The following is a 26,041-nucleotide window of genomic DNA, read 5'->3' on the forward strand; positions in this document are numbered from 1 at the left end:
CGAAGCTGCTTAACTACCGAGACCGGGACGCAGCACTCCGTGTGGCCAGGGAGAAGAACGTTTTGAAGTACGAGGGATCGGAGATATCCCTATATCTGGACTTTACAGCGAGAGTTCAAGAGGCCCACAGACATTTTGTCCCTCTAAAGAAACAACTCCTTGACTTGAGTATTGACTACGCCATGCTGTATCCAGCGAAGCTTAGAGTGAATAGACAAGGGCGGTCACACATCTTTACAGACCCCAGGGCACTGCAGCAGGCAATCAAGGGTTGGACGAAGGACCAGCGGCCTAGCCCGGAGAAAAGACTTCTGGATGAAGCAGCAGGAGGCTTACTAGAGGAACAGGACTGCAGTGGAGAAGTGACAGCCACAGAAAAAGTAAGATGATGAGGGGAGCGGGGGGAGGGTAGGGCTTGGGGTCCGATGCGAACGTCTCCAATGGGAACTCTAAGTCTTTGTGATCAAGAGGCAACATGGCGTTAGCAGAGCAGGAGCTGCTGATCTGTGTTATTTGGACTACGTAGACTGTTTGATTGACATGCTACTACAAATACAGCTAGCCGGTGGAGGGAATAGCCGATCTCACACTTCCATTCGGACACAGGCTAGGCACAGAGGGTGAAGAGTCTGGGGGGGAGCTACCTGCAGGAAGAACATTCTTAATAGTAAATGTTGCACAACAAGGCTGTTGGCGCATGTGAGGCGGGTATAGTATAAACTGATGTCACAGAGCGAAGGTGTATGGTACGAGGATCTACCTCCGCCCACGAGTGCCTGGCACAACAGTTATGACTTGGGAGGGATTGAGGGAAGGGGAGGTGGGGAGCTGTTGGGGGGTATTCTGGGCTTGCATGCGACCAAGTTGAGAGAGGTCTGCTGTGGGTGGTGGGTGGGTAGGGGAGAGGGAGTGCTTTCACTGGGTTTTTGTTTTTGGTGGGGGATGTTCTTTGTTTATGCCTATGGTATACAGCACACAAATGCACAGCGAGCACAAATACATGATGGGAGTAGTCCACTGCATTGATGACACATGAGCAGGTGGACACACGGGTTCTGACGGGTGGTATTCGAGCGGTTTCCTGGACCGTTAGGGAGCTTAATGACCATCGTAAATTACGAAAAGTACTTAGTTATTTAAACAGACAGAACGTAGACATCGCACTCTTACAAGAAATGCACCTACCACTTGCGAGCCCTATGCTGCGCTGTAGGGGACTACTAGGTAACGTCAACGCAGTGGGGTTCACCACACATGCTAGGGGCGTACTGACTTGGATCAACTCTAGGGCTCCTTACAAACGTACACAGTTGCATGCAGATACAGAGGGTCGTTACGTCATATCCAATTGTAAAGGCCGGGGCTTGGACTTGATTATAGTCAATATTTATGGTCCCAACTATGACAGCCCTGAGTTTTTTTTGAGACCCTGGCTAGCATATCCAAACCCTATTGGCATATGCAGATACTGTGGGGAGGTGACTTCAACTTGGTTCGTGACCCAGATTTAGACAGATCTGCAGGCCCTCCTAGAAAACCGGTAGCAGCTGTGAGGAGGCTGGACGGCGTAATGATCTGTATGGACCTCTGTGATGTGTGGAGAATGAGCAATAGTGACATGGGTGGCTACGCTCACTATTCAGCATACCACAATATACATACACGCATTGATTATTGGCTGGCCTCGTCCTCATTACTTGGCCAGGTTCGACAGTGCGTTGCTTTGCCACGCACGCTCTCAGATCATTCCCTGTAGCTGCTGGTCCTTGATACGCCTAAGAAGACTCTATCACCGTTTACGTGGCGATTCCCCCCTTATTCTCTGCTAGACCCGTTGTTTAGGGAAGAGATGTCAGAGGCCATTGAGACGTTCTTTACTACAAATTTAGGCTCGGTAGACAGTTTAGGTTTCAGATGATCTGGGAAACATTCAAAGTATTTATTAGAGGCATAACAATGTCTAAACCCTCAGGCATGCTGAAGGCCATCCGGAAGAGGTTATCGGACCTAGAACAAAAATTGAAAGACCTGGAGCAGTGACAGGTCGCCGGGGAGGGCTCAGTGCTAGAAGCGGACATCGGGGATCTGATTGCGGAGTATCATGAGACAGCGGACAGTGAGGTGAGGCACATGGGTAAATATGCCACGGCTAGATCTTATGGGGAAGGGGACAGATCGGGATCGGTATTGGCTCGGATGATGAAGGCAAGACATAGTAAGACACAGATTTCTGATATTAGATCTGCGGATGGGGTACTGTTGACGGAGGAGGTAGACGTTGCACAGCGCTTTAAACAATTCTACTCTGACTTGTACAGGTCGCGCTCCCAGGGTGTTAAAGAACAAATAACGGACTATTTGGAGCACATTAGGTTACCATTCCTCATGAATACACACAGGGAACTTTTAATGCACCCAATAGAGAAGGACGAGATCACTGATGCCCTGGCAGGGATGGAGGCCAACAGTGCTCTGGGGACAGATGGTTTAACAGTCTCCGTTTATAAAGCCTTTGTGGACCTTTTATTCCCACATATAGCCACCCTGTTTGATGACATGTGTGTCACGGGCACGATGCCGCCAACGATGAGGGAGGCCCTCTTGGTTGCCATCCCCAAACCAGGGAAACCCCCTGAAGAGTGCGGCTCCTATCGCCCACACTCCCTGCTCAACGTAGATACTAAGATATTAGCAAAAATTTTAGCGACCAGACTAGCACTTATGTGTACTGTCCTCGTGGCGCCAGAGCAGGTGGGATTCATTCTGAGCAGGAACCTTACATACAATATATGAACAGTGTTTGGTACCATGCAACATGTGAAACAGGAAAACAAGGCTTTCGCAGTTTTCCTAGATATGGAAAAAGCCTTTGACTCTGTGGAGTGGGCGTTTATGAGGCAGGTGCTAACGAGAATGGGGCTGGGGGCGGTCTTTCTACAGTTGATTAGAATTTTATATTACAAACCCACGGCGCGGATCCGCTAAGGTGACTTGGTTACAGACTAATTTCCCATATCCAGGGGGACCAGGCAGGGTTGCCCCCTGTCGCTGCTACTCTATGCATTGGTTGCAGAACCATTGGCATGTGCGTTACGGGAGTACCACGGCAATGAGGGAATTGGATCATGGTGTCGACATATGCGGACGATACGTTGCTGTGTGTTCGGGATCCTGAGAACAACCTGTCCGCGGTCATCAGAGAGGTGGTACACTTTGGAGCGCTGTCGGGGCTGAGAGTTAACTGGGCAAAGTCCTTAGTGTTTCCCCTCACACCTGCCACAGTGGAATTTGATATGGAATACCTGCTGCAATGGACTACTGACTCTGTTAGATATTTAGGTATAATGCTGCATACTGACTCAGAAATCGTCTTCAGGGAAAATTACAGCACAGCTATAGATAAACTGGAAGACGAGGTTGACCTGTGGTCCTGTCTCCCCTTGACACTGATGGGGTGAATATCGATTATGAATATGGTTGTCCTGCCCAGGCTACTGTTTTTAAACACACTCCTTCTTTCATAGACTTAGGCAGTCCATGATTAAGCTGGCTTGGGCTGGAAAACAGGCGAGGGTACAGTGGGATGTCCTCGTGCTTCCATACCATATGGGCGGTCTGGGGCACCAGACTTTGAATTATATTACAGAGTGTCGCTGGGAGCTCAGCTTCATGCCTGGATACATGGTGAGCTGAATATCCCGTGTCTGCGTATGGAAAGTCTGTTTGCAGAACCGATTCCGCTACCTGCCACGATATTTGATCCTACTGACCGTAGAACTGGCATTTTGGCCTCCATCAACTCCACTCAACATGCCTGGTATAGTCTATTGCAGCAGTCCAGAGCATTATTGTATTCTCCAATCATGCGATTAAATGGATGCGGTGGCTGGAGTCGTGTAGAGATAAGGGTGTGGTGCAGACGTTGCGTGCAATGTCAGTAAAAGTAGCCAGAGACCTCTTTATCGATGGCGTGGTGAAAACCTGGGAGCAGGCTGAGGGGGCGGCGGATACAACCACACTCTTGAGTAGATTTCAGTTCCACAGGGTGCGAGGGGCCCTACTAGATACGTAGGGAGGTGGCTTGGAAGAACCTCTGGAGGTACGGGAGCTGTCCCACGTGATCAAGACTAAGTCCCCCCGTAAGATGATATCTGCCTTATACAAACTTGCCATGGCACACAGGGAAAACAAATACACTGCGGCCCGACTGGCGTGGCAGCGGGATCTGCAGGTACAGATAGTTGACTCCACAGAGACCTACTGCTGTATGAACACTTCAAATTTATTAACAGGTCCTATTACACCCCAGAGAGACTGTGCAGGTACGGCCTTCGGGAAGTGGCGACTTGTGAGAGATGCCAAGTGCCGACTGCTGATTTCCTGCACTTAGCTTGGCAGTGCCCGGGAATACAATCTTTTTGGGCGGATGTATTTAGGGAGCTGGGGAGGGTGGCAGAGGCAGAACTAGCGCCTGACCAAACGATTGCGCTACTGGGGTACACCAAGAAATTACCCAAGGCTATCCGCAGAATGGTGGATATGGGGCTTCTAATTGCCAAGCGTAGGATTGCGGTGTGCTGGATGAAGGGACCAGACCCGACGCTATGGCAATGGTCACGCAATATGATGTATTGTTGTACGCAGTCTGAGAATTACAGCGAGTTGCTCCCGCCCAGGAGTCGGCCGAAGAATTTCTGGGGGCTCTATACTGCATATAAACTTAACAATGCTGAGGAGATGGAAGGAGAGGAAGAGGCAGTCACCAAGGAGGTGGACACAGGGTCTGGGGGTTCCTAAGCCACTGATGTACAGAACGTAAGGGTCATGCATGCATGCTAGGCCACCAGAGACACCTAGCTGAGTGTCCGATGGTGAGAACACTGGATTTGAATGGGTACCGCCTGCCCGACATGGGTTGTTGGCATATTGGCTGTGTAAGTTTCTCAAAGAAGTGTTTTGCAGGCCAGTGAGCCAATTGCATGTGATGATGTGCCATGGCAAGCTGTTGTTTATTGATGCAATAAAATGTTAATAAAAAAATAAATTTAAAAAAAAGGATGTGCATCTCTCCCTTCTTCCTGCACGGATCTGCACCTCCCCCTTCTTCCTGCAAGGTTTTGCACCTTTCGCTCATCCTGCAAGGATCTGCAACCCCCCTTTCTCCTGCAAGAATCTGTATCGCCAAGAAATGTATCACACCTGTGCTGAGTACAGATTCTGCCTGAACCATTAGGCCAGGTCGAGGAGAAGCCACAGTTCACAACAACCAATGCATGCTGTGAGTGCTCAGGGGTCGTGGCCTTCACTGGAAACACTCCCTGTGATGTATCGAAGCTGGGCCATACTGCGAGCCAGTGTGATCCTGCGTTGCCGTGTTGCTGCCACGTCGATTGACGATCCCGCCCCCCGCCACAGCTGCCATTACCGCTTTCGCTGCTGCGGTCTTTTCTGGCTTTTCCCTGACGGCTGCTGCCGCTGACCCTGAGCTTGACTGCCGCCGCCGCGTTGCCGCATTCCGTCACTGCACCTCCCCCGCCATTCTATCTCTGCGGCTGGAGGTCTTGGCGGCTTGCAGTGTCTTCGGAGCTCGGAGCTCAGCTTGGCTCGGCGCAGGACTTGGGGCAGACAGGCCTGGGAGGCCTGGGAGGTGAGCTGCATTGGTGAGGAGCTGTGTCTCTGTTCCGGAGGCCTATTTTCTTGGTGTTGCTTGAGGCCGGCATAAAGGTGGTGGTGAAAGGCAACCCTCGAGGTATAAGAGGGGGCAAAAGAACAACAAAGAGCAACAAAGGAACAACGGGACCTGTCTGGGAGGCGTGAGGATCCCTTAACCCCTTAATCCTTAATCATAAATTAATCATCCCTTATTACGTTATTAAAACTTACTGAAGTCACATCAAGGTGCTGGTTAACGATGAGATCAGGTCTCCAACGCGGTGCCCTGCCGAAGTTAAAACAGCGTCAGAGACTTGATGCTTCAACCAAAGCAGGTACACAGTCAAAATCAGATGGAAAAAATGAGGGGGCTATTACATCAAGGGCCTGCTTGACTGAATCAGCTGAGCTGATTGTATCACCTTTATCCCCCATAGTCCCTGGGAAGATTCAGAAGATTTCCAACGTCGACGCTCAACCGTCAATTAAGAGTTACTTTTTTAAGTACCACAATCAAAAGCAAAATAGAACTCAAATTAAGAAGGATAATGGCAACTCTAGCGTTGATTGTAGATCATCTTCATTTACTTCTCTTGTATCGTCACCGGGTTTAAATAGTGCTCAACTGGGGGAAGACCTTGAGCCTAAATCTGCCTCGTCTCTACCAAGGCCCCAAGATGAGTCGGTCTCTCTGGTTTCGAACCTAATCGTTGGTCATTCATCTCCATTTAAAGATCCTAAAACTATTTCGGGTCAAATTAAGGCGTTGGAAATGAGGCCATTCATCTCCATTGAAAGATCCTAAAACTATTTTGGGTCAAATTAAGGCGTTGGAAATGAGTAGTCCTAAGGAAAAGCTTCCAAAGTCGGTTAATGACACACAAGATCCAGCGCTTAACCCGTCGGAAAATTTACCAGTGTACACCGGAAGGCTGCAGGCGCAAGCACAAATTCACCGTCATAATACGGTGGATCAGTCAATCGATCAGCCTACTGATCTAATTGTGGTGGAGAATCAACAAAATTTAGGAACGGAAGAGTCGAACAAAAGATCTATAGAGAGTGGAACTGTTGTATGCTCAGTAATTGAAATCTCTTCGGGTTCGAATCATAATGTCAGTGATGTGGCCGTAGAGGCTGATTATAATGTGTTTAAGCCACTTATTAAGGATGGCGGTGATGATTTAGTATTAAGCCCGATTGATCAGCTTTCCCTAACTGGGGAGGCTCGTCCTATTAATCTGGATAAATCCAGTATAATTTTGGAAAATAGCTTTTGTATCAATAAGTCTGAAATGATCCCAGGTGTGGCTAGTAGGAGCAATAATGTTAAGTTGGATATTAATAAGCATTGTAATTCTTTTAACTCCGCAGATGTATCTTTTCTAACAAAGTTTCATGGAAATTTTCAGGTAAAACCAGACACCTTGGAAAATAACTTTAGTAATTCTGAGCATGGAGTATGGGATTGTTTGCTCAATACAATGGATTCTATAACAAAAGCTCTTAATTTCCACTCTGACAAGTTAGACATTCAGGTAGATATTCTAAATACTCTAGCGACACACGTTGTAGGAATTGACGCAAAGCTTCTTCAACTAACTAATTTGATTTCTAAAGTTCAAGCTGATAAAGAAAATCAGTTAATATCCTGCACGTGTGCTCAATTGATTGATAAAATCTCTGATCTGCCATCAATTGTTGGTTCTATGGTTCACGAAGTAAAACTATTATCCGGTAGGGAAGATGGGAGGAGTGAAGAATTAAGAAATACTGAAACTATAGAAAAAAATCCTCTGGTCCTAAAACGTTCTGCCCCGCGGACGGCTAGTATTAAGAGTGTGGCCCCCCGACCAGTAGCTGGTAATACTGATGTACCTTTAGAGGCATCACACTCCCCTAAATTAAAGATAAATCGGGAGTCAAATAAGAGTAGCTCAATAGTAATTATGGTCACTGAAGTAACAGGAGTACTTGAAGTTTTATCAAAAAGGGCGAGGAAAAGATTGAGAAAAGCACATAACAAGGCAGCCCGGGATAAAAAAATAGTTACCGGGGTAGCAAACAATAGCGGCCCATTAAACTTGAATTCTGATCCCATGGCTCTCTTCCCAATTTTTAGACCTTTGACTGCACCTCAAGCCAATAAAAAGGTTAAGCCATGCAGTAAAGCTGGAAGTGAAGGGCCAAAGGAAGAGCCTATTCTTAATGTGGGGACTAAAATCCAGATACTGCCAATCCAAGAGAACCGGGCAGGGCAAGATAAGCCAATGCAAGATTCACACTCTTATCAGTTTACTGAAAACTTTTTCCAGAATGAGATTATCCCAGTTCAAGAATTAATAGGGTCTAATAATAATATACACACCTACCCAAAAGAAATAGGGTCTGTTTGGTCTAGAGATGATGGAGTAGTCTCAAAAGGAGAGCAATATATGGCCATTTATACAATTGTACAAGACCAGAAGCTGCCTCATGGAAAATTAGTAAACCCCTCCCCTTTGCATCCTAACAAGAATGAACAGGTTGAGGGTCCCAGTATTCTGGCTCAATCTAAGCCAGAGCAGCCTGATCGTTTAAATCGCCCGGATAATCCCCTGTTGGTGACTGCTGGGAATATGGATCGATCTGATTCAGGGCCTAGGAGTAATACTGATCAATCCGGTCCAGGGCTTAGGAGTAATATTGAATCCCCCAAACTGTAGGATAATCCCCTGTTGGTGACTGCTGGGAATATGGATCGATCGGATCCAGGGCTTAGGAGTAATACTGATCGATCCAGTTCAGAGCCTAGGAGTAATATTGAATCCACAAACTGCAGGTTGAAAATCTAAAAGTGTTTTTCTGCCCCCAATACTCGACCCGCGGTTCACATGATGTTTTGAATAGAGGGAACATTCTGAAATAACTAAAAGCAACTCCTGATCTTAAGGATGTTGCAACCGAGGACCTGGATTCTGTAGAGTTTAAGATAGATGGTGGTAATAGGGAGACAACCATCACGACGTGGTTAAAGGATGATATTATAAAGAAAATATTAGCGAATTCTAACAACTTTGAAAGTTGGGGGATTAAAGTATGGAGACTCCACGGTCTGCAATATCCGACCCCACTAATACCCATAGTGAAGAAGGAGACTCCAAAACAAACCGATGTTAATCAATTTAGAGTATTGAAAGGCGCTTCAGGTCCATCTTCAGCACTAAATAGGCTAGGTGGCATTATAATCAAAAGCTGTCAGCCAGGGTCACGAGTGTGTGAGGAATTAAAAGGGGTTCATGCGGCAGCGGATGATTGGAGTTGGCTCCCGGCTATTCTATCTAGAAAAAATTCAACAAAGACTGATTGATGTTGGGGTACTCCATACAATGCACCAACAGCAGTTAGAATTTGCTCTTGGAATACAAATGGTTTTAATACACTTGTAGAAGATGTAAATGTTGTAGGTTTTTAAAAATTGTTTGATTTGTTACTTTTGCAAGAAACGTGGAAGTTGACCAGCACTCCGCTGATCGGCTATTACGAATATTTGAATGCAGCATGCAGGGACGCTGCATATGGTCGACCAAGTGGGGGACTCTCAAATTATGTTTCTTTAAGTCTTAATGTTGAATACTATGAAATAGACCTTCAAGTCAAATGGATTCAATGTGTTAAAATAATAGCCAGTCAATCGTTGATCATTTTTTTTTCAAAACCATTTTTATTAGAGGGTCAAGCAAGTGCAGGCACAGCCCTCCACAATCAGGAGGAGACTGTCAACAGCTAGTATGAAAAGGCACATTTATGGCATAGCATCGAACCCCACGTATACAGCAATTTTCAAAATATTCAGAACACACAGCCACCCACCAACCCCCCAGAACTCCCCCCAATCCCCAACTACTGCCCACCCCTTATCCCACCCTAACCCTGTGCACGTGATCATTAAGCAACCAGAATAGAAAAGGGACATATGTGGGGCCGGCCAGCGGCCTAAGGTGCAGGGTCCACATCTTGAGGCAATGCATCGTCCATGTCCATAGGAGGGTCGAGGGGGAGGCCCCTATAGTCCGCCCACCGCTTCCATATTTTGAAATGCTTGCGGGGGCACCCCCGAGCCTCAAAAACAGGCTGCTCCAGTCCCATGATGAAGTCCAGGCCTGCCCTCCATGCGCTAAGGGGAGGGGCTCGTTCGCTTTTCCAGGCCTGCGCCAGGTCCCTCTTTGCCACCACCAGTCCCAACAGCAGTAGGTGGCGCTTGTAGACGTTGCCCCCAATGTTTTCCAACACATGCAAAAGGCCCAACCGGGGTGTACGGGGCAAGTCCCAACCCAGCACCTCAGACAGGCAACCCCAAACCCCAGCCCAAAACCGAGTCAACCGCTCACAAGACCATACAGTATGAAGGAGGGTGCCCCTCTCCGAACCACACCGCAGACACTCCGGGTTGGCAATCAGACCCGCCCGCCACAGTCGCTCCCTCGTAAAATAAGCTCGGTGCAGATATTTAAATTGTATAAAGCGGAGGCGGACTGCAATGGCCGTCCCCCGGGGGGATTCCAGGGCCTCGCGCCAATCGTCTTCGTCCAAGGGGCCGACATCGGCTTCCCATAGGGCCTTCAGTGTCAGGAGCGAGGGGGAGCAGTGCGTGACCAGGGATCGGTAGATCTGGGAGACTTTTTTATCACCCAAGTCACCCATAAACAGCTTCGCTTCTACGGGACTGAAGTCCGGGAGCTGCTCCATCCCTACCAGGCTAGGAGTAAGGGCGTGGCGGAATTGGAGGTAGCGAAAGAACTGGGACCTGGGCATGTCGAACTCAGTGCTGAGCTCCTGAAAGGATTTAAGAGTGGTGCCGGAGAGGACATGCCCCAGGGACGAAATCCCGATTGCGTCCCAGCGGTCAAAGCCCTGCAGCAACGCCAGCGCCGGCAGCAGGCCGTTACGCCACAGCGGAGTCTCCGCCGTAAGTTTGCCCCACCACCCCATGCGGTGTAGAGCCCTCCGCCAAACGGCAAACACTAACTGGGTCACGCGGGGGAGCAGCCGTCTCCTCCTGGCCGAGTACAGCAGGGTGTGGAGAGAGGCGCCGTCCATCAGAATGTGCTCCAGGGCATAGGCCGGGTCACCACGGTCCCCATACCACCACTCATTGAGCACCAGGAGATGGGAGGCCTGGTAGTAGGACAGCATATCCGCGGTAGCCAAGCCACCGCAGTAGGTAGAGAGGAAGCACGTACGGAGCGCCACTCTAGAGGCACCACCAGCCCACAAGAACCTGCCCAACACTGAGTCAACACTGCGAAACCACTGCGGGTCAATCGGGTATGGATGGTTCTGCAGCTGGTAAAGAAGATGAGGCAAGGCCACCATTTTGAAAATGGCCGTCCGGCCATATATGTTAAGGGGCATACGAGTCCACGTTTTGATGTCCAGCTGGACCCGGTCCCAGACCGGCTGAATGTTCCGGCCCCATGCCACCGTAGGCGAAGCAGAGAGAAAGACACCCAAGTACTTCACCCCCTCCACTGCCATCCGAAGGGAGGCTGCCCATGGAAGGTCCATCGCGCCATCACCCAGCACCCAGAGAGTCGACTTGCGCGGGTTAAGATAGAGTCCCGACGCCTGGCCGAAGCCCTGCATCAACTCCAGAACCCGGGGGCCGGTAACTCGGAGGTCGGTCATAAAGAAGAGCACGTCGTCTGCATATAAAGCAATGCGGTCCGTGTGGACCGAGCCCCAGACGAAGCCCCGATACAGCGCGTCAGCGCGGACCCTAGCAGCCAGCGGCTCCATGGCCAGTGCAAATTGGTAGGGAGAGAGTGGACACCCCTGACGAGTGCCTCGGGTAACCGGGAATCGTGCCGAGGCCGCCCCCGATATCCGCACCGAGGCAGTAACCTCCGTGTAGAGCAAGCGGACGTAGGAGATGAAAGTCGGGCCAAGGTTCAACAGCGGTAGAAGAGTGAATAGGAATGTCCAACTGACCGAGTCAAAGGCGCTGTCTATGTCGGCCAGCAACAGCGCCGCCTGGTCCTCTGAGGCACCGATAGCATCGATCGCCGCCTGCGCCCGCCGAATGTTGTGCCGCTTCGCCCGGCGCGGCATAAAGCCAGCTTGATCGGGGTGCACGAGGGCAGTGATGTGCGGAAGCAGGCGGTTCGCGAGTGCTTTGGCCAAGAGCTTGGCCTCAAAATTAATAAGGGAGATAGGTCGGTAGGAGTCGTGGCGGTCCGGGGGTCGCCCCGGCTTCTGGAACACAACGATCTCAGCATGCCGCCAGTCCGGCGGGAGGCGGCCCTGCCCACGCGCCGCCTCCAATGCACGCAAGTAATGCGGCCCCAGCTGCAGATGGAATTTCCGATAGAACTCACTGGGGAAGCCGCTTGGTCCAGGCGCTTTGCCCACATTCAATTGACCTAGCGCGTCTCCAAGTTCCTCCGCCGTCAGGGGGAGGTCAAGAGCGTCCCGCACCTCATCCGACACCGCAGCCGGGGGGACCGAGGCAAGATAGTCGGCGATGGCGGCGGGAGCAAGAGCCTCCCGGGAGGCGTACTGACCCCTATAGTAATGCGCAAAGCTTGCTGCCAGGGTAGCCGGGTCCGTGATAGCCACACCCGCAGCGTCTACCAGGCCTGGGAGCGTAAGAGGCTGCATGGTTTGTTGACATAGTCGAAGAAGCATCTTGCACGATTTGTCGCCCCACTGATATACCCGGCTACGGGTGGCTAGCCACGCTTGTCGAGCCTCATTCAATAAGATTGCAGAGTGCGTCTGCTGCGCCTGCAGGAGTTGTCGCAGGGAGATGTCATCCGCCGCAGTTCTGTGGCGCGCCTCCAGTTCCTCCACCCGTTCCGCCGCCGCGGCTATGCCCTCCAACCGCGCACCGCGAGCCGACGAGCACCATGCTAGGTCGACACCCCGCATCGTGGGTTTCATGGCTTCCCAAACTGTCACCGCGTCCACCCCCACATCTAGATTATCCTGCCAGTACTGGGCAATAGCGCCACGCATATGCTGGGAGTAGTCGGGTCGCTGCAGATGCCACATGGACATCCGCCATCGGAAGGGCTGGCGCGGTCTATGCAGGTCTATCTGGACCGCCACCGGGGAATGGTCGGAGAGCCCGCGAGGCCGAATCGCCGCCCCTTTCATTCTGGCAAGGTAGGCCCGTGGGACGAAGACATAGTCTAGGCGCGAAAGGGAGCCATGAACCGCTGAGATGTAAGTGTACTCGCGGCGCTCCGCGTGTAAATGCCGCCATACATCAGCCCAACCCAATACATCCAACATAGCGCCCAGCCGTGTAGGAGTGGGGACAGGCGCCACCCCAAGACTCCGCTGCCGGTCCACAGCCACATTCACCACATCATTCCAATCGCCGCCAATCACCGCCAAAGAATCGGGGAGTTCAGCCCATAAAGCGAATAACCGTCCAGCCAGAGCCCATTGCAGAGGGGGGAGAGCATACACACACCCAAACACCACCGGCTCCACACCAACTCTCCCCTGGATGAACACGAAGCGCCCCTGAGGGTCCAGCCACTGGCGCTCATGTGTGTACGCCAGGCGCCTATGAACAAGAATAGCCACCCCCCTGGAGCCCCTGGCAAACCCGGCATGGAACACCTGGTGGAAACCAAAACGCTGGAGACTTAGGGCCTTCGTACCAAGCATGTGCGTTTCTTGGAGCATGAGTACGTCTGCAAGATCCCTTTTGGCCCAGCGTAGTACCGCCCCCGTTTTATCTTATCCAAGAGACTCCGGACATTCCAGCTAAGAATGTGCATAGTGGCGCCAGAAGGCGCCAAGCAGGGGACGTCAGCCATCATCACGACACAGCAAACCCCACTCACCCCGGCCCTCGGCCCAGGCCCCAACCCCCACAGTAGCATAGGTCAGAAAGATCACGTGCACCCCAACGAACAGTACCCCAATTCCCACACCCCCCATACGGCCAACCCCCCCAACACACCACCAAACCAACCCCCACCCCCCACCCCCACCCCAATACCTCAAGAAACAATGAAGTACCTGTTGCGGCATACGGTAATTAAGGCACAAAACAGAGCACCAAAAGTTAGGCATACCAATGGATCCCACTTACCCCTCAAGTACTAACCAAGCACACACCCCAAAACACGAACCTCCCCAACCCCAACAGCAGGAGGCAGCCCACCAAACATGCCCACCCCCCCCCACCTCCATCAATAAGCATCAGCAATAACATCGCATATATAGTGCATTGGTCCACATGAGTCCCGCTAAGGCCCGTAAAGGCCAAGTAATACTGCACCAGACCGGGCCTGGATCATTGAACAGCGCTCCGCCGTGTCAGCAGGTGACCCCAAGCGAGAAGTAGATATCAGTAGAAGGGTCAGCCGCTGGAAGTCACGACCCCCCGCCAGAGTGATCTGCCTCCGGCTGCGTGTCGCCCAAAAGAGGGTCCCGAGACGGGGATCTCCGCCTCGATCGGGACTTGCGGTGCCGCTTCCCTTTGGCCGGCTGTTCACCCCGCTCCTGAGAAGAACTGCGGGAAGAGCCGGCGTGGAGCCCCGGCTGAACATGTGGGCGAAGCCGGACCGCCTCGTCGGTCCAAGCAAAGACGGCCTCCGGGGTATCAAAGAAGTGAGTCCTTGAGTTGAAAATGACCCGGAGGCGGGCCGGGTATAGCAGGGAGTACTGGAGTTTCAGGCCCCGGAGTCTGGCCTTGGCCGCCAGAAAGGAGTGTCGCTGCTGTTGAACCAACTTTGTATAGTCATGGAAAATCATGATTTTGCAATTATCGAACTGCAGGGTGTCCTTGAGCCTCGCCTCCCGGAGGATGACATCTCTGTCGTGGTAGTTCAGAATCCGGGCTATGATCGGGCGAGGCCGCTCTCCAGCCGGAGGCTTCTGTGTCAGGGCCCGATGGGCTCGTTCCACCACAAAACAGTTCGATAGGACGTCCGGGGGCAGCCAGCTCTCCAGCCACCGGGAAAGGAAGACGTCCATAGAGGTTGTTTCGCCGTGCCCGCCCTTCGGCGTCCTCCACACGGAGCGCCAGGCCCCGCTGCGTCTGTTCCAGATTGGCGACCCTCTTCTTCAGGGCACCCACATCGCCTTCCACCGTCGTGACCCGGGTTTCTGTCTCCGTGATGCGGGCCACCGCATTGCGGAGGTCTTGGCGCAGCAACATCACGTCGGCGCCCACCGCGCCGATCTTCGCATCCAGCATGTCCCGGGATTGCGTGATGGCCGTGAGCAACGCTGCATTGTCCGGGCCGGCCGTCTGACTCCCCCCGGCCGCTCCAGCACCATTCCCCGGGCCAGCAAACCTGTCCATGGGCCCCGTCGTGGCCGCGGTGTGGCCGCCTCTGCCCCTCGTCATGGCCGCCGACGGGGCGGATCGATGGAAAGAATCCGCTACGGGACACTGGAGGGACGGCTACAGGTGCAGGCCGTCCCACGTCGTCGGGAGAGAAAGCAGACCCCGGAGCGAGGGGGGGGACTCCTACTTCCACCGAGGCGCCGGGGCCACCAGGCCAGGGCCCACCGCCGGATCCTCCGTCCCCGGGCCCGCCGCGGCCCCGCTAGAGACAAGACGGGGCAATCAGGATATGTTGGAGGTCCCCTCCATCGACGAGCCGGGACCACTCTCTGCCGGGCACGGTCACGAGCCCCTGACTCCGGCTCCAGTGACTCCGCCCCGACAGCGCGGGCCAAGTTGACTGAGACCCCGCCGGCCCCGTGGCACCACCAGCGGGAGGATGAAAAATCGAGGCCCCGGCTCGCCACGCGGCAAGTAGGCCCAGAATGGACGGCCCTCGATGGTCGCGCCAGCGGGCGCCTGGAGCTCAATGAAGCACACCACCGGGATCCTCTGGACTCCAGGAAACTCCTGCACTAGGTGAGATGGGGCAGGAAGAGGAGGTAGGGCCAGGATAAGTTAGCGGATAAGGAACGGGCTGGCAGGAGCTCTACAGAGCCGCGTCCGCCATCTTCGCACTCGAAGCCACGCCCCTCCTCAATCGTTGATCATTTTAAATGTTTATTTAGGTTCGAAAAAAAAGGTGCGATCACTTCAACTTATTCAGTTATGGGAAATGGTGAAAGTGCTATATTATGATCATAGGGATGCTCAGATGATCATTTCGGGAGATTTTAACACTCATCTTTTATCGTATAAAAAGCGGGAAACCCATTCAGATCTTTTATCCCAATGGTCTAATTGTGAATTGATTAAATACAATCTAACGATGTTATATGATAGAGAGCACTTTCCAACATTTAATAAATCTGACTGTCTTTCTATAATTGACTATACGATATTGTCAGATAAACTCTCAGAACAAGTTCAAAGTTATGAGGCTGTGCCAAGGATTGAGAGCGACCATAATCCGCAAGTTATTGCGATCAATTTACCCTTCGAGTATTTACCAGAGACTAAAATATTAGGAACGGCCCCAGTTGCTTTTAACTTAAAAAGGTTAATATGGAATGAGAAAACAGAGAAAGATATTATTGACTTTCTCTCTCTTCTAATCCTTGATGCGCAGGTCAAATACTCTGATGGAATCCCAATGATTGCCCTATGGCCCACCTTATGTGGCTCCCTATTGAATACATTTCCCAATAGGTGGTGTAATTTTGAATCCTAGGAACCCAGGTTGGTTTTCCCACCGCTTATTATATTTGAAACGGTCTCTCAACAAAACAATAAGATCAGTGTACAGAAAAGCAAAGGGATCTTCCTACTTTCTAACGTCGCTTAAAATCAGTAATTTAAAGAGGGGTTATAAGAATGAAATCTGGAGGGCTAAACAATTTTATCATGAAGAGACTTGGGCCAAACTCCATTACGCATGTAAATCTAAGGATCTAAGAATGTTTTGGAGTATAATTAATAACTTAGAAAATGGAAATTTTAGAAATACAAGTGCCAATATAGATGAATTAAGCTGGATACATTTTTTTAATAATAAATTAACTTCCCGAAGCCAACTGATTGAGGAGCTTGAATGTCCTGATTCCAAATGTAAATTGGAGCCAGGTGAAGGGTGCGACCCTCTTGGCACAAGGGATACACCAGGCTCTACGAATACTAAGTTATGGTCGGTAGACAAAGTTAAAAAAGTTTTATTTAAAATTAGATCAAATGAAGCACCTGGCCCTAATGGAATGCCGAACCCTATTTTTAAAGCTAAAATTGAGTATTGGCCAGAGTTATTAAAGGCCCTCTTCAATGACATTCTTAAGACAGGCTGTATCCCGGATTCATGGAGGGGAAGTATAATACAGCCGATCTACAAAAGTGGGCCCCAGGAGAACCCTGCAAATTATCGATTAATTACCCTCACAGACGTAGATGCTAAAATATTCGCAAGTTGTCTGTTAGAGGAGTTGGAGTCTTGGGCGGAAAGAGAAGAATTGATCCCAATCTTTCAAACAGAATTTAGGAAGGGAGAATCGACTCTTACCGATTTGATTTTATTATCTTTACTAGGAGAAAGAGCCATATGTAGGAAACAAAAATTGTACATTTGTTTTATTGACTTAAAAGCCGCGTTTGATTCTGTACCCAGAAATATTCTTTGGAAAAAGCTGATGAATTGGGGTATGTCAGAAACTCTTAGAAAAATGATTAAATTATTGTACTCAAATACCTGGGTGCATGTCAAAATTGGCGATGGTAGACATACTACCCGCCGCCTCGAAACAAATCTTGGCTTAAAACAAGGATGTGTGCTCGCTCCTTGTCTTTTTAATTTATTTATGTCTGATCTCCCAACCCATTTTAATGAAGTAAATTCACATTCACCTTCCGTAATGGGTAAAGAAATCAAATACTTACAGTATGCCGATGATACTATTTTACTTAGCCAAACTATGATAGGACTAAAAAGATTAATAAATTCTTTTAATATATATGTAACCCAAAATGGTTTAACAATTAATATAAAAAAAACAAAAATAATGTTAATAGGGAAAGGCAAACTTGGAGTAAAGGAATTGAATATCAATGGTTTGTCTGTTGACTGCGTAAAAACTTATAAATATTTGGGAATTACATTTGATGATCGACTATCATTTAGACAGCATTTCAATTACTTAGAGGCTAAAGGTACCTCACTTGCTTTCGCATTTCGTAAATTAAGAGATAAATTAGTATGCCCCAATTATGACCACCTACTTAAAGTCATGAAAGCAAAACTTCCCTGGACTATGGGTCCATTATTTTTAAGGGTAGAGACGTGAAAGTATTGGAGGCCATAGTTGCAAGGACATATAAATCAGTCTTTAGGATTCCTAGGCAGATTTCACGTGCCAATTTAAGATTGGAATTTGGCTTACGGCATCAGCTCCTGGTGCGTAAAGCTGCATTTGTTAAAACACTATTGGCATTATCTCGAGCCAAGGAGGGCACGTTGGCCAATATGTGTTGGAGCAAGATTTCGACCAGCGAATATTCTAGAAGCTGGCAGGATTATTTAGCCGAGTGTCTCCTAAAATTCGAATGTCCCAAATTGGAAGACGAAACAAGGAGTGAAATGGTTTATAAAAAATTAATTAATTCAACCGTTGCCTTGCTGTCAGAAGTGTTGGATAAATATGAGTTGGGGAAAAAAAACACTTTTGGTCCATTGCCAATTGCTTCGACAAAATGATGGTCCAACCATATTTACTTTTTCATCAAAAACCCTTAATTAAGAACAAATTTATGCTATTAAGATTTGGAATCTATCCAATCAAAGATGGAACCCCTAAATGGAAGTCCAAATGGGCATCAAATCTTTGTCGGCTATATGGGCAATATGATGAAACCTTGCTGCATATGGTAACACTATGCCCAAAAATGATGAAGGAACGGAAAATAATTTTAAAACCTATTTTTAAAGAAATGGGACTTAGGACTTGTAGATCGGCATTAATATTTTGCATAAGCGGTGTTAACGTCCATATAATACACCAATTTGTAAAATTTATGCTTAGGGTGGAAATGAAATTATGTAAGGTTGACACCCAAAGTATATGTTAAATTTGTTACGGCTGTGAAATGAGGATGTTGCTGTTTTTAAGGTGATGATGAATTATTTCTATGGCTCTTTTTAATGCACCAATTGTTTGTTTTTAGAGTACTACTTTTTAGATAATGTTCCATTTATTATGTTTATTATTTTTATCGAATGACATAAGTGCACTTTATCCCTGAAAAATGCCAAGCCCTAAAGACTGTTTTAAAAATGAAATAATAATTTTAAATTACCCCGAACTGGAAAAAGTTAATTGATTGTGGTCAACTTTATGCATTGTATCCTGGAATATTTAATTAGGTAATGTGTTGTGTTTGTATTTATTTCTGTCCTTTGTTTTAATGGTTTTAATTAATCAACAAATAAATCAACTCCCTGTGGTCAGTCCTGACTATAATTGATGGACTGCTTGACAGAAACATACGTCTGACTTTGAAGTGTAGCAAGGTAAACTTTGAGGAATATCCTAATGAGCTAAGTTTGTTGCTACTGTTCTCCTTGTCCTTTTGGAAGGATCTAGAAAATTATGTTTTTCTTTGCTGATAGTTGTTTTGTACATAGTATATTTCTCTTAAGTGCATTAAAATGATTTTTTTTATAAATTAAAACACTGACTTGACAATCCATTATTACATTTTATTACAGAGACAAACTGTACTCTCAGGGCCTGATTCACAAAGTGCATGGCCCCACACTCGTGACAAGACCTCTGCAATGAGAAACTGCAGTGCGGAGGGTGGTGCCCTTGCCCCGACTTCTGGGCCTCCAACACGACTGCTGGGCCTCCGCCATGTCTGCTAAGCCTCCGCCATGACTGCTGGGCCTCCGCCATGACTGCTGGGCCTCCGCCATGACTGCTGGGCCTCCACCATGTCTGCTGGGCCTCCGCCATGTCTGCTGGGCCTCCGCCATGACAGCTGGGCCTCCGCACTCCTGGCGAAGACCCCACAGGCCCCACAGCCTTGGCAGGACCTCTATGATGAGAAACTGAAGTGCAGAGTGCTCACCATGTGTGCGGTGGCCCCACCACGACTTCTGGGCCTCCGCTATGACTGCGGGACCTCCTGAGCCTCCGCTCTCGCAATGAGAAACTGCAATGTGGAGGGCCGCCATGAGTGCAGTATCCTCGCTACAACGGCTGGGCCTTCACCACAACTACTGGGCCACACCACGAGTGTGAGCCGTGCTCTCAGTGTCTCAGCCTCCACCCTCTAAGCAAGCCTTGTTATACTTGAGAGTCAAGACCTCGTCACTTCAGCTTGGAGTCTAATAATAGTTTGGCCCAAGTCACAAGTGTTTAACAACTCAAAAGTTTGCAAATGCATCTACATAACCTTCACTCTAGAAACCATGGGCCAGATCTACTAAGATTTTGCATCGGGGTGGCACCAGTTCAGTGGCGCAGCCCAGACGCGAAATCCATGTTGTTATTTATAAAGTTTGGCAAATCAAGATTTGTGTGGCTTTGAGTGGGATTTTAACCCAAAAGTAACGCATGGCAACGGATAGCACTGCCTTCTGCTACCCTGTGTCGGGAGATGTTAAATGGGTGGAGCATGGGCTTCAACCCAAGGATTGTGATGAAAAACCCTTATTTACTAAAGTCAGTAAATATGGGTATGAGCCAAAATGTGTGCCTACCCAAGGCTGGCATAACGAGGAGAAATATATTTTTTTATTCTTGATTCATCCTCTTTGCATACGTGCTGCATTCAGCAGCACACATACATAAAGGGCCAAGCCTCTAAGAATACTTTTCTGACCCATGATGCAAGGCTGCCTGCATTGGCACTAGGAAGCCCAAAGTGTATCAGAGGAAGGAGGGAACAGAAATGCTTCATATCTCTGTAAATATGGGGCAGTTCAGCTCTCTCCCTTTCGCGCAACGCAGCTCACAAACATCTCTTGCTGCGCTTCAATGTGTGAATTCTTAGGAAACCCAGGTACTGGTCTTCAATGGGGAGTTAAAGAGCTAGTGCTTAACAATATAGTTTAAACCACAGCATGACAGTGTATGTCGACTTCCGCCCAAAGCAACCCAACGAGTAAGTGACATGCAGGGGTCGCATGGAGAAGAAGATGTGCTACGAGTCAGAACAAACAGCAAAGCGCTCCACAGACTCATAGGCCCTCATTATGAGGTTGGGTGGAAAGCCATACAACAACTCCTCGGAGGCTCTCCACCCGACATAAGAGGTTTCCCTCCAACTGCCGTATTACTATACTGGAGGTTGGAGGGAAACCAGCAGGGGAATACCGCTCTGCCTCCGATGGGCTCACAGAGCACGTTGGGGAGCCAGTCATAAATTTAATCCACAGAAGGCAGTGGACCCAGACTCAGCTCCACTGTCTGGATTACAATTTTAATTTCTGCCTGCCCTTCAAGGCAGTTCGGCCGCTATGACAACCAGGCAGAAAGTGACTTTGGGAGCGGCTAGCAGGGCCCCTTTGGCCGCCCGCTATGGGGCCTGGGGGTCACATGTGGTGCCTCCTTCAACAACCCTGCACCGTGTGGCTGGCACCACATGGTGCCTGCCACTCGAGCTCCAATGCAGCACAAGACTTTCTCTCTTGCAGTGCGGAACTTCCTTACAGGCCTTCCGAGGCCCCAGGCAGCACCAACCCTCAGCGCCTCCATTCCAGCTGGGGTAGGACTCGGTCCCCCAGAAGGCTATGCACACGGCACGGGAGGTGACATCACTCTCCCGATGCCACAAGACTGGACTCTCTCTCCGGGAGCGTGGAATCTCTTTATGGGCTGCTCAAGCCTCAATGCAGGGCAAGACCATCTCTCCTGCAGGGCGGGACTTCCTTATGGGCCGTCCGAGTCTCCAGGCAGCACCAACGCTCGTGTGCCTCCATTCTGGCTGGGGTGGGAGTCGGTCCCCCAGCAGGCTCTGCATGCAGCGCGGGAGGTCACGTCACCCTTCCAATGCCACAAGACCGGCCTCTACCTCTGGCAGTGCGAGACGTGCGCGGGCATGCCCGAGTAAATCCCGTGCCAAGGGTGGGTCCATCCATGCCCGTCAAAGCCCGGAGGAGGCTGGGCTGGGCCCCCCTTAACCTCTACTCATCGGCTCCAGCTTCAGAGCACGTTGTTGGCGTTTCAGGTTAGTCATGGGGAAGAAAAGGGCAACTTTAACATCCTCTGAGGGGATTACCATGTCCACCATGAATACTTTCTAGCTTAAAGAAACGAACACAATAACACAAGAGATCACAATAGCCAAAAAAGATTGTCTTCCAGAGAGGGGGGTTCCTGGTTCTAATGGCTTGCTGCCGATTCCTACCAATGACATAGTAGACTGTGATACTCAGGGTCATCAAGAGCAAATTATTCCCCAAGTAACCACCCAGGTACATTCTATTGATCATTTAGTCCTATCTCAACAACCTATTAACAATGCACCAGTCACACCAAAAACCTCTGCAGTCAAAAGGAAAAGAGAAACTAAAAAAGATCCAGTATTCCCCAAATCCAAGAAACCTAGAAAGTCAATATCCAGCTGCAAGTAAGAGCGGTAGGGCACCCATTCAAAAACTCTTAATATCCCCCAGACGCTTGTCATTTTGTTTTAACCTTGGCATATGTTCCCACACTGCAGGTCTACCACACAACTTATGGACAAATCATTCCACTGGGTATCAATTTATAATAGTTTAGGACACTTAACCCGGAACCATCTTATTCTGGCAAGAAGAATATCCTGGGTTGGCCCATCTCCAAAATCATACGATGGCGATTGCATTGTTTTAAACTTTGACAATTCGCAGTTTGTAGCTGATCTATTATCTCATTTCCACCTGGCACCCATAGTCCCAACCCAGATTTTCTCTGTACCACTTGTTTTTTTTAATAAACCGCCAAGCCTCATACACCATATTGCAGCAAAGACAGATCTGGTAAAAACCACAGGGAATAGGTTTGGGCCCAATGCCAGCAATGGTCCCATGACTTTTAACAGATGTTTTCCCTTATCAAATCTCGACTACAGCGATTGACTGGAGAAAGACAGCCAGAGGCCTTGTCAGATCGATCTCCCGGCTCTTTTGGAGAGCCAAAGGCATAGGGAACTCAGTGGGATAAATGGGGATGTAGGGATGAGCTTAACTCTTGATATCAGTTCACCATCACGATATGATAGAGCCCACCTGCACTTGTGTGACCACTCTGACTTATAGCCTCCTATCATGGAACATCGCAGGCCTTAATAACAAACGATCTAATGATGAGTGGTTTAAAGCATTCTCCATTTATCAGATTATTTGCTTCCAAGAAACCTGGGAGACACACTCTATCTTTATAAACGATTGCTGCTCATTTAGTACCCCTCGAAAACTGAACAATTGCCAATACTGTTCTCTTAACTTGTTCCTTTTTCAATACACATTTGATTGAAACTAAATGTGAATGTGAGATTTATACTTAACTCTGAGTTAATCATTTACTTTATTATACTCTTTTTTGAACATTTGTTGGTTAAATTTCACCAAATTTGCATAATCGACATCTACAATACAAAACACATTACATTAAAATAAACCTTAATTTTGTACATACACACAAGTATTCATTAATCCCAATCATTCACACATTCAACCATTTGTCATCCACAAGCACCCAAACACTCATATATACATTTGAATCAACATTGCAATTTTTATACAATAGCCATAGAAAAAATAATTTTTTCTTATTTCCTTCAATTTGGAGCTGTCAATTGTCTTAGATTCAAAATTCTACGTGTTTTGAACTCCTATCTGGTGTGGAGTTCTCAACAGGACCCAAAGCTGTGGAAAAGAATAAGAACCTTTCTTTAATAACTTGGCTATTATACCAAACTAGCCCAACAACTGTCCTCAAAGCATCTGCCGCTTACCTTAAATGCGGACAACGTGGCTCATTTCTAGCCGTCGCTTGACACTACAATCAAGATATAACACCAACCAGTTATTTTTACCTCATATTATGTCGTCTACTTGAACGTGTTATATAGCAAAAATAATTACTCAGAGTGATTCAACACAATCACCCTTGTGTAGCTTGTATGCTCTTGTCTGTGATCCTAAAATGCAACAGATAGCAATTTCTTGGGCTGTCCATTTAAACTACATAGCTCAGTCTAGAAGCACCCGCGGGAAGCATTAGTGGCTCTGTCACTTACTTATTATCCCCAAAGCTGATCTTATCAGACCTGTAGATGTGTGGGAGGACCTGTGAAAAAACAGCGAGCTGTTAGGGACCGTCGGTTGGTTGGTGGTTAACGAAAAAGAAACAGGTTTGGAGCAGTTCTTACCTTCGAATATGCCTCTGTGAGAAACCAAATTTCGTGCACGCGGCGTGGGCTCAATCGCGTACTGCGTTTGCCCCTGTGGTCGCGTAAAGATTATGTGCAACGCTTCCTGGTTGGTTGCCTCATGGGAAATGTAGTCGGCATGTTCGTGACTGTAGTATACAGTGGATCAAGTAACATATACAATTACGTGTATTATGGTATTCTCAAAAGGAACATATCGTGTGAAAATTATAAATGAGCGAACTCGTCTGAGTTTTACTGAAGGATCATGGGCGATGTAGTTTTTTGGGCGGATGCTCACGTGGTGGTTCGATCCGCCTATTTGTCTACGGAAGAGTGATGATTGATTGATTCAATGGTTACATTTGAATTGCAGGGACCTTTCCTGTTGTTTGATTGTTGTCCTTCACACAGGTCAAATTGGCATAAATGATTTGGGCCAATTTTTTCTTAAATGGAAAAGTAGGAGAATGAAGCCAATAGACCAGTTTGTGTATTGCCTCCATTTAGGTGATTTGTGGGCCACTATGAAAATTTGACTGACCTACTCGTGAAGCCACTTATGGCCCATCGTAACCACACAAGGGTGCTATCCATCACTATGGAGTATTGCTCTTAAACATTAATTGAGTTTATAAAAATCTCAGTGATCTCGGCCAAGCCATTTACTGCCAAATTAAATTTAACAATCAACATTGCTTTTTTTCTTCCAAGTTTAGCATCCAAATCTCCCCCTCTAGGGTCCTTTTCCACTTTTGATATAATCGTCCATTTCAGGTCCATTTCCGTGTGATTATTCAAATGCCAATGGTTGACAAACGGGGTTGTTTCAGTATTTGTTCTGATTCGTGACTTATGTTGTGTTATTCTCGATCTGACCTCTTGGTTCGTCTTACCAATATACAGCATATTGCAAGGGCATTTAATGCTGTACACGCATACAGTGATTTACAGTTTGTGAATGTGTCGTTTTTGCAAAAGATTTTGTTATGTTAGAAGACTGAGCCCTCTTCGGTGGTGGTACAACACCTACAGGTCCCACACTTCCGATGTCCTTGAATGGGTGGAAGGCCTACAAATGATCTCATTGTCACTTGATCTTTTTGGGAGAGAGCCTCTCTGACCAGTTAGTTAGAAATACTGCGCTCTTTTTTGAAAGCGAACAATGGTACGTTGTTTAGTGTTGCATGTACGATTTTAACCAAATGCCAATTTTGGGAAACAACTTTTTTGACCAAGTTGGAATTGGGGCAGTAAGTGGATACAAACACTATTCTGTCCATTTCCTTTTTGGGTTTCTTTTCCGGAAGGCATTCCCTCGGGGTCCACCACGCTCTATTCACAGATCTTTTTAGTAATTTTTTGGGGTAACCCCATTCTAAAAGGTTCTCTGTAAGTCTCATCGCATGAGTTTGATATTCGTCTTTGAACTGACAATTTCGACGGATACGCAGATATTGGCCGAAAGGCAGGTTTTCCTTGAGCCTCCGTGGGTGATTGCTTGTAAAATGTAAGGATTTATTGCGATTAGTTGGTTTTTTGAAAAGTGTAGTCGCCAGACCCCCTTGTGACGGCTAGACTTCGACGTCTAAAAATGGCATCCTATTCTTTGAGTAGTTTAAACTGAATTGAATTTCCGTTGTTCGATTGTTAAGCCATTGGTGAAATGCAGTCAAGTCTTCTTCATTTCCTGTCCACACAAACAAAATGTCGTCGATATATCGACTCCAATTCTTTATTGAGTTGGCAAAGGGATTATTCTGATACACATAAGATTCCTCGTACTGGGCCATGAATAGTACCGCTAATTCTGGGGCGAATGGACATCCCATGGCGACTCCGCCTATCTGAAAGTAAAAATCACCATCAAAGTTAAAGTAGTTTTTTTTCAATTTAAAGAAAGCCAAACTCAAGATGAATTCCGTTGGAACCTTCTGTGGTCTTTCTCGTGTGTCTAAGAAGAGTTGGAGCACATGTAAGCCCTCATCTTGTGGGAGCTGCGTATAGAGGGACACCACGTCCATTGTTACTAAAAGGTTGACATTCTCTTCAAATTCAATAGATGTTAATTTGTTGATGAAGTCTGTCGTATCCCTG

The sequence above is a fragment of the Lissotriton vulgaris genome, chromosome 10, assembly GCF_964263255.1.
Source record: "Lissotriton vulgaris chromosome 10, aLisVul1.2, whole genome shotgun sequence".
NCBI lineage: Eukaryota > Metazoa > Chordata > Amphibia > Caudata > Salamandridae > Lissotriton > Lissotriton vulgaris.